The sequence below is a fragment of the Aythya ferina genome (assembly GCF_964211825.1).
Source record: "Aythya ferina genome assembly, chromosome: 1".
In the NCBI taxonomy this organism is placed as follows: domain Eukaryota; kingdom Metazoa; phylum Chordata; class Aves; order Anseriformes; family Anatidae; genus Aythya; species Aythya ferina.
Genome location: NC_140296.1, coordinates 176,478,925 through 176,494,382, shown reverse-complemented (window position 1 = coordinate 176,494,382; position 15,458 = coordinate 176,478,925). Strand labels below are relative to the sequence as shown.

General features: G+C 36.4%; 1 protein-coding gene across 10 annotated transcripts in view; it reads left to right on the top strand.

Annotated features, from left to right (window-relative positions):
• CNTN1 (contactin 1) overlaps positions 1 to 15,458 on the top strand; it is a 253,317-nt gene that overhangs the window by 133,888 nt on the left and 103,971 nt on the right. Inside the window, exon 1 of one of the 10 annotated variants that reach the window (XM_084521511.1) lies at positions 1,669 to 1,715. The exons of the other annotated variants lie outside the window; for them this stretch is intronic. The gene's annotated coding sequence lies outside the window, so the exon portion shown is untranslated. Of the gene's footprint in view, positions 1 to 1,668; positions 1,716 to 15,458 lie in introns of those variants that run through there. 10 annotated transcript variants of the gene reach the window in all.

The window sequence follows — 15,458 nt, the reverse complement described above, 5'->3', positions numbered from 1 at the left end:
TACAAAGAACCACAAGAAGCAGAACCACGTGTGCTGAATTCTCAGTTATCCCTGACAAGGTAGGGGCTGTAGCAGAATTTTTAAAATGACATGACATTTTGGAGCAAAACATACCAAAGAAGTTTATGAAGATTTTCAGTCAGCCTAGGCCACACTGAAAACTTAAGCTTCAGAAGCAAGAAGCAGCAGGACTGTTAAATGAATCAATATAGCTGTGGATGCACTGAATGAATGTCACTGTGGACACATATTTATTTCTTGAACTAAGCACTACAGATACTTATAATAATGACAATTGTGTACGTGGTGACATATCACATAAAAGGTGATGTTTAAAGGTTGGGCTACATGATATTAGAGGTCTTTTCCAACTTGAATGATTCTAAAAGAGGATAGTCTTCTCCATCATTGTTTTCCCTTAAGTTTTTTAGACTTGTAAGAAAAGAATATTTCTGCCTGTTAGTATGAGCAAAGATAGAATATTTCTAAGACTATTTGACATTATATCATCAAATATAATGATGGAATTTTACAAGCAAGTTAGATATTGAATAGACAAAACAAATATTTTTCTTGGGAATGTTTTATTATCTCTATATACATTACTTTTGCAGGTGGTTCAGCAGTAGGGGTATTGCAGAATGTCTTGCAGACTAGTAGTAGACAATATCAAGTGATGGATGTCCCTAAAATTTACTTTTAAGCAACGACCTTTGTGATGAAAGCCATTTTCACACAAAATGGTTGGTAGGTCAACACAGGCTTTTCCAATGCAGAAAGCTATGTCTGTGTCTGCTTAATTTCACTGTAACTTACTGAAACTGGGACAAACAATCTTGGCATTAGGGTGTTTGGAACTGAGCAGTCCCCAGCTGCTTTCACGACATAGGAAACTTGCCACCAGACTACAAAAGCATGCATAATTCCTCAGCGATTGTCCTGGAGTTTGTCTCTGGCTTTGCAAATGGAACTTGAAGTTCGTCTTGCAATAAACCTTGCTGGACACAGAGCACAACAAGGTTTTAAACTCTTCATTTAATTTTATTCCCTGAAGACATGCACAGAATGGCAGTGTCTCTTCAAAGTGAGAATTAGCATTTTTCTTCAGAAAATGCCATCTTAAATGTACTAAACTTTTGGATGCAATTCATTCAGAATGACTCTCAATTACCTCATTGTATGTGATGTAAATTGTTATGGTCTCCAAAAATTACCTATTCTGAGTCTTCTTTCCCTTGTGTACATGCTCAGCAATTTGTTTCCTTTTAGAGGGAGGTTGTGCAATCTGTTGGCCCACAAGAGCAAGCTGCTCCACAGGGCACGCCAGGGCAGATGTATTGAGTGTCCTCCCAACCACTACCACCACCAGACCACTGGGTTCAGACCATTTCCCAAGCATGGGCACACACACACACACAGACTCATGATGGTCCCAGTTCACATGCACAGCATGCCACAACAACCCACTTACATTTCATACGTAAACATACAAACCCTTTTGTTTCTTCACTGCCAGTCCATTCTTATGTTTGTGAGTACATGCACATAGACATATACCTCCATAAGTGGAGAAGAAATAAGATGAGTCCTCAGGGGAGACTTCTCACAACCCTTTCTCTTACCTTGATTGTTTTCCTAGCAGTGTGATCCAAGGCCACACGCCTGCCTGCAGTCAGAATCGATGTTAAGCACAGAGCCAAACTCCTAAGTCAAGGGTAAGAAATGGCAGATATTTATGGAGAAAAATGATTGTAGACTGGCTAGGGCAACTGGAGTGTGATGCACTCAGGACCCTGACAGAGTCTGGCTGATCTCAGCCTGCATCCGCCTGCAGGATCCTATGAACTGCTGCGTGAATACACATGCAGAATACAGATTAAGAACAGCATAAATTACTTTTACAAAGGGCATTCGTACTCTGTAGTAGATCTCTAATTTTAGTTTGGCATGAAATCTCTGTGTAGCACTTAACACTTTGCCCTCAGCTTCTTAAAGGTAAACCTGGCACTGTAGCCATCTACTGATGCCTGTGTTTTATGAGGTGAGTCCTAGACTCCAAATAGAAATCTTCTATGTGTAAACTTTGTTTTGAGGTTTAAGAGTGAATATAGTTCTAGTTTCCTTCAAAATTAATATTAGTACATTTTTTGGAAGTGTAATATACACTGATAAAACGAAATCTTGCATCTTAATATTCTAGTTGAAATCAGGTGAATTTTAGAGGTCATCTTCTGTATAGGCCCAATTTTTGAAGCTGAAAAATGTTTGGCTTCTTTCCAAGTAACCTGCAGCCATATGATGAGAACATAATTAGTACTTTTAAGACCAAATTCAGGTATGATCTTATATGAAAATTTATATTTATAATAAAAATAAATTATAATAAATTATTAATTTGATAATTAATAATTACTTTAAATTAATAATTACTTTAAAATATTAAAATATATTTATATTAAAAATTACATTTTAAGCTAGATACTTTTGTATTATTATACTCAACTTAGTACTTATTAGACTTTGAAGCAGTATAGTTATTTATTTCTTCTTTGAAGTATTTATAAAGTGCAATTAAGGCAACATGTTTAAAAATCTGCAGTGTTCCTCTTCTGTGATACAGGTTCTAACTGAATGTATAAATGGCATTAAAAAAAAGTTTTCTTTGAATGATAACGATACTCTGAGGATATATGGTTTCACTACTGAAACCCATGAAGACGATGAAAATTCTGTGATTCTGTGATTCTGATGTTGCTCATCTACATCATTAATGTGGATTTAGCTAAAAGTTCATCTATTAATGCAGAGCAAAATAAAGTTTAAATATGTAATTAATATAAATATATTTTTTTCAAGATATATTCAAAACAATTTTGTATACTTCTATATAAATTTCCTGGAAATGTAGTCTCAGGCTAAGCAGAAAAAGTCTACAATTATAACTTTGGAAAGAATCTTATGCTATTTTGTTCTAACGCTGAGATTTTTCTGAACGCACTGCCTGCTGCTTGTCTTTGTAGCGCACAGGTATGAACCTAGCATGGGGCTGGGCCTGGTACAGTAGACAGAGCAATATTTCATCATCAAATTCGTTATCCTGTGAAGTATGGTGAATCAGAAGTTTTGTGAGCAGCAGAACTTATCAAACATGGTTTCCTGGAGCTTTGTGTGCTGTGTTGCTGTGTGATCTGACCTGTGCTGGAGCACCAGCCCCAAATTAACTTTCACATGGCTGAGACATCCCTGAGTGAGCTCTTCTTCGTGCAGGCTCTTTGTTTCCATGGTTGTATGCTGTTTCCACCTTTCCCTTAGGTGCTATAAGGCCTGCCTCTGACTAGGTAGACATTGTCAAGACACTTCTAGGAAATTAACTACAGATTTTTGTCAAATCTGTTTGAAGTGGGTCAAGGAAGGTAAAAGATTTTTAGGAAAAGGAAACTGTTGGTTGGACAGAGAGAGGCTCACATAAATGCAGCATGATTTCTAAAATATCATATTTATGGAATTTTATAGGAAACAAGTCTAAAAAGAAGACAGTATTTTTACAAAGATTAATAAAACTTTTTTGACAGATTTTCTAGCCAGAGGCTGGTGTAAGAGGTCAGCACTTGCTGTAGTCTGAGAACATGTGAGAACATGGGGCAAAAAAGGTAAAAAGCTTGGCAAAGAATCCAAACAGTTCCCTCATGAATGGGATGAGGGAGAACAGGGATTTATGGTAGCAGTACCTGGCATGGTGAGCAGTGCAGGAAGTACCAAGACCTTACAGAAACCATAAAGGAAGCATTTTCATGGTGCCTTGCAAGCAGAATTTTGTGATTTTTATTTTATTTATTTTTTCTCTCTTTGTCCTTTTTTTGTTTGTTTGGTTTGTTCTTTTGGCAAGAGGTTTCCTGAGCACTTGGAATTGGGGGCTTGCTTGCTTGCTTGCTTTAATAAGCTCTATTTTTCATGATCTTATTTGGTACCAACTCTTTTTTTACCTGTAATAATTTTCTGCATGAATTGTTCCAGAGAGCAGACGGAACATCCTTGAAGTGCTTCTATATTTCAGATAATTTTAGATAATGTCACTTCTCCCAGTTTGTGACAATAAATAAATGCCAGTTCCATGTTTCTTGTGCTAAAGAATACTGATGTAAACTTCTCTTTTCACCTGAAATTAAGTTTTTAAATTTAAGCTTTTTAAAAACATTTTGAGACAGGGAGTGGTTTATTTTTATTTTTAATTTTTATCTCTATTTATTTTTATTTTTATTTTATTTTATTTCTAGTGGTGTATTTTGTAAAAAGTCAGTAAATTTCTGTGCGGTGCAAAGCAGTCTATCAGACATTTTGGGAGCTGTGAACATTTAAAGTTGCCTGAGGATTTGCTTCTGGGTGATCTGTGTAATATAAGCTGCTCTTTCCTGATATTTGTATCATGAATCCCCAAATCTGCTATTATTCACTGTCAACTGCAAAGGTAGGAAACTCATTGTGATGCAGGTTTAAGAATAGGATCCAAAGGAGACGATGAACATGCTGTCAGAGTTGTCCATTATCTGCCTCTTGCATATGCTAGTCTCAAGTAGCGTCAGGCATTCTGATTCCCAAAGGGCTCAGATTTTGTATGCATTACAACAAGAAGATAAGCAGTTGACAGAAAATTGGTGATTTTCAATTATATTTCTCCCCACTACGTTTTTACATATAGACCAATTCCTATCAAATGCCTTATGCTATAAATTACAGAACCAACAACACCATATGTACTGCTGTGTTTTCTGCAAACTCTGAAGGAAAAAACATGTAAGTATTGCATTAGGGCTGCCACTCATTATACAGTCAGTAAGTTTGTTTGCTGTAAGCTGTTACACATGGTAGAACTGCATCTGTCGGACAGACCTTTGTCATCTGCCTGTCATTATTCACACAGCTGAGGTACTGGGGGGGGGGGGGGGGGGAGTTTATGAACAAGCTCCAGAGTGGGAGATGCCACTTGCTGTGGTTCACCTTCAGAACTGTGCTCTTGTCAGCTTTGCTCTAAAACTGTATCCTTTTAGTGAAACCACGTTTATGGAATAGCGAGAACCAACTTTCTCATTTGGCACAAGACAGTGTAAAGCAAGGCTTGGGAAACCTTTACAGGAAATGAGCTGCATCTAATCCAGTTTGATATAGTAGGCAGCATATTATTAAGCTAAATCACCATGTTTATCCCTTTTTTCTTGTCCCTGAGGCCAGCACTCTTCCCTCATACAGGCAAGTTGTGGAAGGTTTTATAATTGGAGGGGAAACTAAGCATTCCCTTTGCCCACTCCCCTTTTCCACTCTTGCTGCCTCCCAGGTTAATGCCAATAGCTCCTGCTGAATAAGATGAGCATGCCGTTAAAACCCAGCTCACTTAAATAATGAACTGGAATAACTAGCCAGGAGCAAAGTGTGTTTTGTTAAGATACCAGCTAAGATCTGTAAACCCAGTCTGCGGAGCTCTAGTCTTTGCATTTACTCCCATCAAGTGCAAAAGTAAAGAAAGGAAAATAAAACAACTATTAGAAGGCTATCCTAATTTTATTTTGAGGATTCTCTTATTGCTATTTGTTTTCGGTCATGTTCTGTCATGTTTTTTCTTTCTTCTCAAGTGTTGCTGGTCAGCTGAAATGCTAATCAGCTCTCTGTCAGGCCAGCTCAAGGATTTTCAATTTATTTTTGCCTGCCACCTGTTGAAAAAAGACTGGATATTCTTTTTCTGCCAGCAGAGGAATCCATTAGTATCACAAAAGCAGCAGCTGCATCACTGCAGGGATGCACAATAGTTACATACATCAGTTACTCTTTATCTGCTTCAAGACATTAGGACAGATTGTTCCCTTTAATTCTCTACCTGGAAGAAAAGAGCCAGAGTCCATACAGTGTTTAAAATAAGCTCTCTGTTTTAACTCCTGAAATAGCATTTCCAATACCACAGCACCCTCTTGAAAAATGATTTAAAAAAAAATAAAAATGAACAAACCAAACCAAAACAACCAACAAATATTAAAACTGTACCAGCTAGCACTGGATTAACACTATGTTCTGCATTACTTCATTTTAAAGTATAAAACCTCATGCAGAAGGTATACATGTAGTAATACAGTGGTAAATCAGGCAGCTTCTCTAGACACTTTTGAAATCTGAGATTCACTTAGGCTGACTTGGCTGAGAATTCAGGTTATGGTCTGAAGCCATAATGGTCTTATTGATGCAGAAAAAGAAGAAACAGCCAACATACTGGTCCTTTCTTTTCTTATCCTCTGCTTGTTATATTGCAGTTAGAAACACTGCAAATATAAATGATTGCATTGCATTTCAGTCCTCATTAAAAGGAGGGAAAAACATTAAAATAAAAGCTGTAAGGTTTATAAGTTGACTACAACCAAGAAGTCTGAAGAATGCTGTTGTCATTTTTAGGCTTTTTTCATTACACTCTTTCTATGCAGCATCACTCTGACCTTTGGCAGGACATCCCCTATTGAGACAGTGTTTTTGCGATCTGTTAGCCTTCTTTAGTCTTTGCCAAGTGCTGGTAGTGATGGGTTTTCAAACACTCCTTCCAGTGATGGAATTTCATATACCCTTTTCCCTAGCTTTTACTCCTTTCAGTAGTACTTTCTTTCCTGGTTACCTGGTAACATCAGCAGTGCATGCAATGTGGTATGTTGAACTAATTGCCAATTAAATAAGAGGGAAGGCCAAGATCTAACAGAAAATCATTGTGCACAGTTCATTAACTGCATTTCACAGAACCCAAATCGTGCCACAAGATTTTTAAAAACATTTAAGGGATGAATGTTTTTTTTTTCCATAATACTGAATAGATACAAAGCAGAGCAGAATGGAGAGATATTCAAAGTAGCAGTTTCTGGGTTTTTCATCCCTTCCCCACCTGAGGGCAGATGTCTGTACAGGTCAGTCATTTCTGCGGGTTAGTTTATCTTCTCCTTGCGATGAATGACTTTAGAAAAGACATAGGTAGTGTAGGAGATTAACAGTATTCCAGCACTATGTATAAAAAAATGGCCTGCCTGGTGTCTGATGATAATAAACTAGGGAATACTAAATAAGACTGAGGAAAACTCTGCAGATGTCTTTCAGGCAGATTTTAAACTATTTGAGTGGCTTCAAAGAAAAACCATGAGAATAATGAAAGTATACGAAAACATGCTTCATGGTAAAGGTTCTATACCATTCAGCATTTAACTTACAAAGATTCAGCTAATACTTGCAAACAATGATGAAGTACTATAAGACAAATCTTTTGTTTATCAATTAAAGGTGTAACAAGGCTGTTTCTGGATATTACTGACTCTTGATAAACTTGGGCAAGAAATGGAGTGACTGCATGCATATATCTGAATGTACTAAAATGTAGATAAAAATGGCCAAAAATATAAAAAGAGACATGAGAAGCGATTTGTGTTTGTGGAATCAGTGGAAGCATAGAAGGTTGGAGGGTGAGCAGCATTTCATCTAGAGCAATGGGGTTTAAAGCATTATAAGTGCTAATTGGTGGGAATGGGTAAAATACTTAAGAAAAAAGTATTGGGGAGCACCCAAAATAACATTTCAAATGCTGGTCCATCTGATAATTTCTGACTTCATAACTTGTCGTCAGAATTGTTAATCAAATGCATAGACCATCAAAAATGAATACCTGTAGTTAATGCCAAATTAATTAGTTAATGCCAAATTATACTGTCAGTTATATGCATAATTTCTTTTGACTGTAGTGGGAGTTGCAAACACACAGCTGGGAACAAAATTTGTCCCTTTAACCCTGCAATTTCAACTCTGTCTCCTCAGCTGAAGTATGTATTTCTCTGTGTGACTCTCTGCTGCTCAGCTAATGTTTACAAAACACGACTACATATATTCTAGTCTACAGAATCACACAGAATCACAGAATTTTCTAGGTTGGAAGAGACCTCAAGATCATCGAGTCCAACCTCTGATCTAACGCTAACAGTCCCCACTAAACCATTTCCCTAAGCTCTACATCTAAACGTCTTTTGAAGACTTCCAGGGATGGTGACTCCACCACTTCCCTGGGCAGCCTGTTCCAGTGCCTCACAACCCTTTCAGTGAAGAAGTTCTTCCTAACATCTAACCTAAAACTCCCCTGGCTCAACTTAAGCCCATTCCCCCTCGTCCTGTCACCAGGCACGTGAGAGAACAGGCCAACCCCCACCTCGCTACAGCCTCCCTTGAGGTACCCATAGAGAGTGATAAGGTGGATACACAAAAATCTCCTTATAACATTATCTTTTTCTTTAAATTTTCACCTTTCTCAATTTTCTCATTTTTTTTTCCAGTTTTTCTCCTTGAACTTTACACATTTTGTAGCAGAATCCATATCATCAGCCAGCACACTGTGAGCATAGTTATGTGCATCCTACATGCATATAGAAAAAGATTGGAGTTTTGGGTGGTCTACATTTGTCATTCTGCTAAATAAGCTATGGATTTTAGATAATAAATGAAATTTAAGGAAAAAATGAATTTTGATAATAAATTAGTGTCTGCGGGAATACAGAACATATCTAAATGCTTGAATTATTTTTTTTACAGACTATAAGACAATCTTGAAAATCTTTACTTCTTATGTTTGAATTATCAAGATGAAAAATTCTCTAAATAAGATGTTTGATATATGATCTATTGCATAAGCTTAAAATTTATCATCATATTTGCTTTTTAAGAGAGAAGCAGTGGCATATAGCCATAATACCTTGAGATCTATTTTTAATATCATTGCTGATTGAATGCTGAATAGCTGCCAGTTATAAAGAATTTGTTTTCATGCAGTTAGTTTATTACTGTGTGAACTGAGCTTTTAAAAATATAGTTCATAACATATTATCATCTCAAGACCTTTTGTTGCTGAAACAGCTATATCAAAAAAAATTTTCTTTTACAGTCATTTCTCTCTGTATTTTTGGTCACAGCCTTGTTTGCAGTTGCCACCATCGTTTTTAGTATTCAAACACAAAGCAGGTTGGAGGGTTTTTTTTGCTTCTTAGGAGCAATTAAAAATGCTCTTATTGATTTACTTTGAACCTTACTGTAGCCTAGCAATTTAATCTGTGGTCTAATGGTGACCTTTCTTGAATGCACTGAAAGATGATGCTATAAAATGGAGTAGTTAAAATCTCAAAACCTGACTTTTACAGGCTAAAGGAACAAGTGCTTAAGTCAACAGTCCTTTTGAAAAAGTCTGGAGATCCTGGCTTCTGGATCAAGGCTTGCCAGTGTGAAAACATAGCATCCCGCTCTAGGGAAGCACTGTGCCAGGACATCATCTCCTGGCTCCTTACTGTAGCTCCAGTTCTTAAAACATTGTGAGAGCTCCGAGGCAGGCCAGTAAATTCCACCCAGCTGCCTCAGTGCTTAGCCCAGTACTCTATGCTTTGCTAAAATGTACCTTACAAGAGAGATTTTAATATCTATTTGAAGACCTCAAGAACTGGGGATGTCACTATATTCTTTGCTAAAATTTTTCCATACATCCAGTTTAGGTCACTCAATGTTCACTTTGCTTTTTTTATTATGCTTTCCTCTAATAGAATAAAGGACTTATTTTTGTAACCAATATTTTCAGTCCATACTAATGTGCTGTAGTCAGGATATTCCGGAGTCGTCGTTTTGGTATGCTAAACAGGCTGAACAAGGAAAATGCTTGCCATAAGGCATTTTCTCCACTACGCTTGTATATATATGAATATAAAATATCTCTCCACACACTTTTTCTCTTTTAATAAATATCATCCAGCATTATAATTATTTACAGTGTTCTGAGTTACACTAGTTCCATCTAAGGAGCAAATTCACATAATAACTGCACTTCTTAGTCACTTAATACCTAAGAGATACACAGTCCTTTTAGCCACAGCATTGTCCTGGAAATCCAACTTAAATTGCTTTTCCCCTGTGTCCCCTAGATGTTTTTCAGAGTTGCTATTGTCCACAGTGCGCCCAGTCGGCCTTAATAATTTATTCCTTACTGCACTGAACGCTAGTTTTCTAAGCATTGTAGAACACTGTGAGCACTTTGTTCTTATTGTTAACTTTCTTAACTTTTTTTTTTTTTTTTTTTTTTTTTTTTTTTTTTTTTTTTTTAATCTGCTAATGTAACAGGAGTGATTTTGTATTTATTTCTAAATAACAAATATTATCAAGCTGAACTGGTCAAAACCTCCTGTGGAATGCAATTTCCTCTTCTGTTTCCTTCCCTATGTTTTATTAGGTGGGAAATACTCAAGACATGTAAGCTTTGATTTGAGACCTGTCAGAATGAACATCAATAAAGTTCTGAAAGGAAAGATGTCAGAAGGGAAGTTTCTGATGTTAAAGTGACCCTAATATATGATCTCACAAAGATACTCTTTAAAGTGTCTTCTTGAACTGAAGGAAAATTTTACAATGTCTGCTGTAGGATGCTAACAAGAGCTGTCAGACTTCTACTTGTGTGTTCTTTTCAGATCTATCATATGTCTGCTGGGATTTAGGAAGAGGGAATGGTTATATACTACACAAAAAATGAAAAATGAATCAAAATCTGCAAAAACTGTAACAAGTTTGTGGTTTAAGCACTAAATAACCCTTTAGAACCATTTTCAAGATAAAAATTCCATTGATTTGAGCTGAATTCATTAAATTGATTCTGGTAAAATCACTTCCACATAACCCTTCTTGAAATTCAAAAGATTTTTTTACTTGATAATGTGATGCCAATGTGAAGACTTAGTGGATTTGGTATATTAAGTCTAATTATGATACTAATGTGTATGTATCTTTGATTTGCAAATATAGTGCTTTGCTTTTAGTTAATTTAGTATTAATAACGGTGGATTGCTATGTTTTTACCTTTTGCTTTAGTTAAGTAGTTTAAATCAAATTTATGAGACATAGGATGAGTCACAATTCTATTTCAGAACATAAGGGAGACTCAGAATTGCTGATATTGGTCACTTAGACTATTATCTATTTCTTTTTACATGTAATTGAAATGCATTTGGTTTTTATTGTAGACACATACTCTTTGCAGGATAAATACAAATTGCTAAGTGTGGCCATTTTTAATAAAAAATATTAATGATCTGTAAGAACAAATAATATTTAGATGTGCAATGAAGCATAAAATAATGGTACTAAAAATATAAACACTTAGGGAAAGCATCTGACCCATTATATGTTATAGCCCAGTACTATTTTGTCAGGAGTAAACTTGTGCATTTGTTACTGGGTTCTTCAAACAATATACCACAAAACACACATCAAGACAGAGGGAGATCAATGGTAAACAAGGATAGAAAATCTGCTTACTTTGATTTTTCTTTTCAGTCTTCTGAATAGAAGTTTCTCTTCTGATAAGATGTGAAGGCAAGTACGCGATATATTCTTCATATAATTCACTTATATAATCTCTTTGTAATCTCGAGTGACAAATATGGTAGCATAGATGAAGAAAGTTTTTTTTTTTTTTTGCCTATATCAATAAATCAATTCTTGACAATGCTACAGTAGTTACAGGCAAAGTGTTTTTTACCCACGTCAAATGGGAGAAATTTAGAGTTTATTCAATTATAATGTGCAACAAAGAGGTAAATTCAGGTACATTATTTATTACTGCATTGCTGATGCTTGGGCTGTCATTTGCTCTTTTCCATCCACAATAAATGGCCATAGAGTTCAGTTTATAGACTGAACTACTGGGTACTCTGCTAGCACCAAGCAAATATGCACTTAAGTATAGCAAAAAGCAGGGACGATGCTTCATTGTCAAGGTGGATATTAAAGTGGTCTTTGCTATGTACTCTGTTAGGGGAGCTGATGACTCCTGTAATTAATGTTTCTGCATTTCTTCTGAATTTAATCTTACCATGAAAACTGGGTAAGATTTATCCCCACAGAATACCTAACACAAGTTCCATCTCAGACAATTAGCTTTCACTATTTTTCATGTCCTTAAATCTGATCTTAATTCTGTTTCTACTCTAAGAAAGTAGAAAACTGGAGTTAATTTTTGAAAGGAACAACTTTGAAATGTACAAGTCAAAATGATCACCCAGAAATTATTCCTAATTTCCTGGTTCTGGAGTCTTAAGCCATCATACTATTTCCTTTGTACCACTGTGTTTAAATCCTTCAGTACCCATATGCTTTACTGAATGACAAGGGACTATATGCTTCTGTCTCTCCTCAGTATCTTATTTCTGCTTAAGAGTGCAAAAAATGATCTGCAAAAATTTGAGTGTTAGATCCTGTGATAGCTCACAACTAATGAAATTTTAGCTCTTAAAAATTGTCAGTGCATTTCTGTGATTGCTATAAAAGAAAAGCCAGATTGCAGCATTAAAATAAACCACTGAATCTGAAACTGTAATGTAAGATATCATCTCTTGATTAAGAAAGCAAGCCATGCTGACTTACTGTCAAATTTTAATATCTTAGAAAAGTAGTTTTCAGTTATACCTGAAATAGAAGCTATCAAAAATTGCCTATGTGACCTAGAGCTACTCTGTGTTAAAAAAAAAAAAAAAAGAAAAATGTGATACATAAAACTGTGTTGCAAAATGCATGGTGAGTTTGATGATGTATATCAGATTTTGCAGGTAAAGAGCTAAATGTGTTGCTCACATTAAAAGTTCTTTTTTCTTTCAATATTGTTGGTACTGTCATGAGAATTATATATATTTTTTTATGAACATTTCAGGACATAAAGCATATTATAATACACATGTATGTTTTAATATATATATTTTTATTGTAATATTTTGAGAAACAGAAAGACCAAATGACCTAATATATGTTGCCATAATGATTCATTTGACAGATGCATTAGCAGACCACAGAATGTGATACACAGCAGGTTTTGGTAGTTATAAATAGCAGCATCTTTCACATTGCCTTTTTAGATGACTAATTATGCATACTGGAGTATGTTGTCATTGTGTTTCCATCAGTACCAAAGCACAGAGAAGCCAATGAAAGTAATGATGCTATTTCAATTTCTGATATTGACTATTATGTGTAACATTTTGTCTGTTCTTCTCTTCTAATTTCATCTGTACATCAGGGAGATTATTTTTTTTTTCTGAAAAAATAATAAGGTAATGTGAAAGGTACCTTACATGCTTCACCTGTTAAAGTAGTTCAACTGAATATTTGAAGTATTTATAAAAACATGAACACATCGGGGACTAAAGAGGTCAGGGTGGAAGGAAAACAAGCACAGAAGAATGTGTGTGCAAAAGTTCATAAATTAAAGCACTTTCAAATGATTTCATATAAAGAAGTTAATGTGTGGATATTCTTGATTTGTAAATGTACCAATACATCCCCTAAGATATCAGATAGCATTTTCAGGATAGAAAAATATGTGTGCAGGGACTGTAGGTAGATGTTTAATGGAGTCTGTAGTAATTCCCTTTTGCTGCTTGGAAGAAGCTAGAGTTGCTGCAAGATGTTATGGTATTACTTTGCAATCAACTCCTTCTAAATGAGACGGTTATTTTGAGTTCTTGGCATATTGCCATACTAAAATAACATCTGTGAAAGAATACACTTGTATGTTACATTCAACAGAATAATTATCACCTAAAATATATGTAATTATTTGAAATTAGCCTATTGGAATTAGAATTACTTACTAATGTGACTTTGATAACTATAAAGAAATGTCTTTTTTTTGTGTCTGACTTGCCTAATCTGTATTTATCTACATATCAAAATGTATTTTTTGCCACAACAATGTGAAAATTGGAACAAGATCTTTAAAATACAGTTTTCTAGACTTCACTCCTGCAAACAGATAAGTGCCTCCTGTGATTTTGCTCTATGTGTTCATCTTATACTTAAGTGTATTCTTAAGTGTATTTCAGACATTTTGATAGAACAGACCTTTAGCTCTCAATTGTCTGTTGTTTTCTTTTGTTTGTTTGTTTTGTTTATTTATTTTTTCCTTTGTATTTAAGGAAAAAAAAAAGCAAAGCAGAATGATTTGTTTATGTAAATTCAAGTGCTTCTCTCTTTTGCACTTGTTTGTAGATATATTAATTGCTTAGATGTGCTCTGAAGTGGTTCTCTGGACTTGATGCCCACTGGCGATCGCTCACTGGTATATGCACCCACACTGTATTTGTGTTCCAGCTTCTGCGGTGTCCCACACAAGTCCCTCCAGTTACTGCCACCATGGACACCTGGGCCCTTCAGGCTCATGGTCCTACTTCAGGCTGGTACACACACGCACACACGCACACACGCACACACGCACACACACACACGCACACATGCACACAGGCTAGAAAGCCTCTCACCCAGGAAAATAGTTAGAGATGGAATTTATTAAGAAAACAGAAAACGCTTTGCTAATCAGGGAAGGGCATGGCCAGACGAGCATACTCACCAGCCCACTCTTTACATACAACCAGACACTTTTATCCCATTATGCATTTATTTTCCCACATTAAGTCCTCCCCATTTCACCTCAAAGTGATTCAAGGTTATTTTTTTTTCATGAACAAGACTTTAAATCTTCAAGGAGCTTGGAAAAAGATTTTATCTAAGCGTGGCGTAAACATATCTAAGTAAACATGGCTAAACATATCTAAGTAATGGCATCAGTATTCTTTCATTGCCATGTGAAGATCTGATTTATGGTATTTCTCAGATCTAGTAGTTTTGACCCTGGGATTCATCCAAAGGCTGTTCTAATCATAGAACCGTAGAATGGTTTGAGTTGGAAGGGACCTTAAAGATCATCTAGTCCCAACAGGTCTGCCAACAGCACCTTCCGCTAGATGAGATTGCTCAAAATCCCATTCATCCCAGCCTTGAACACATCCAGAAATGGGGTATCCACAACTTCTCTGGGCAACTTGGAAGAATTTCTTCCTTGTATCTAATCTAAATCTACGCTCTTTCAGTTTAAAGCCATTCCCCCTTGTCCTATCACTGCATGCCCTTTTAAAAAGTCTCTCTACAGCCTTCTTGTAGGCCCCCTCTAGGTACTGGAATGCTATCATATGGTCTTCCCAGAGCCTTCCAAGCTGCACAACTCCAACCTCTCAGCCTGCCTTCACAGGAGAGGTGCTCCAGCCCTCTGATCATCCTCATGGCCTTCTGGACTTGCTCCAATATGTCCATGTCCTTTTTGTGCCTGGGGCCCCAGGCCTGGTTACAGTGCTCAGGTGGAGTCTCACAAGACCAGAGTAGAGGGGGACAATCACCTCCTGCAACCTGCTGGCCATGCTTCTTTAGATGTAGCCCAGGATACAGTTGGCTTTATGGGCTGCAAGTACACACTGCTGGATTAAGTCGTACTTCTTGTCAAGCAACACCCTCAGGTCCTTCTCCTCAGGGCTGCTCTCAATCTATTATCCACCAAGAGTGTATCTGTGCTTAGGATTGCCCCAACCCAGATGCAGGACCTTGCACTT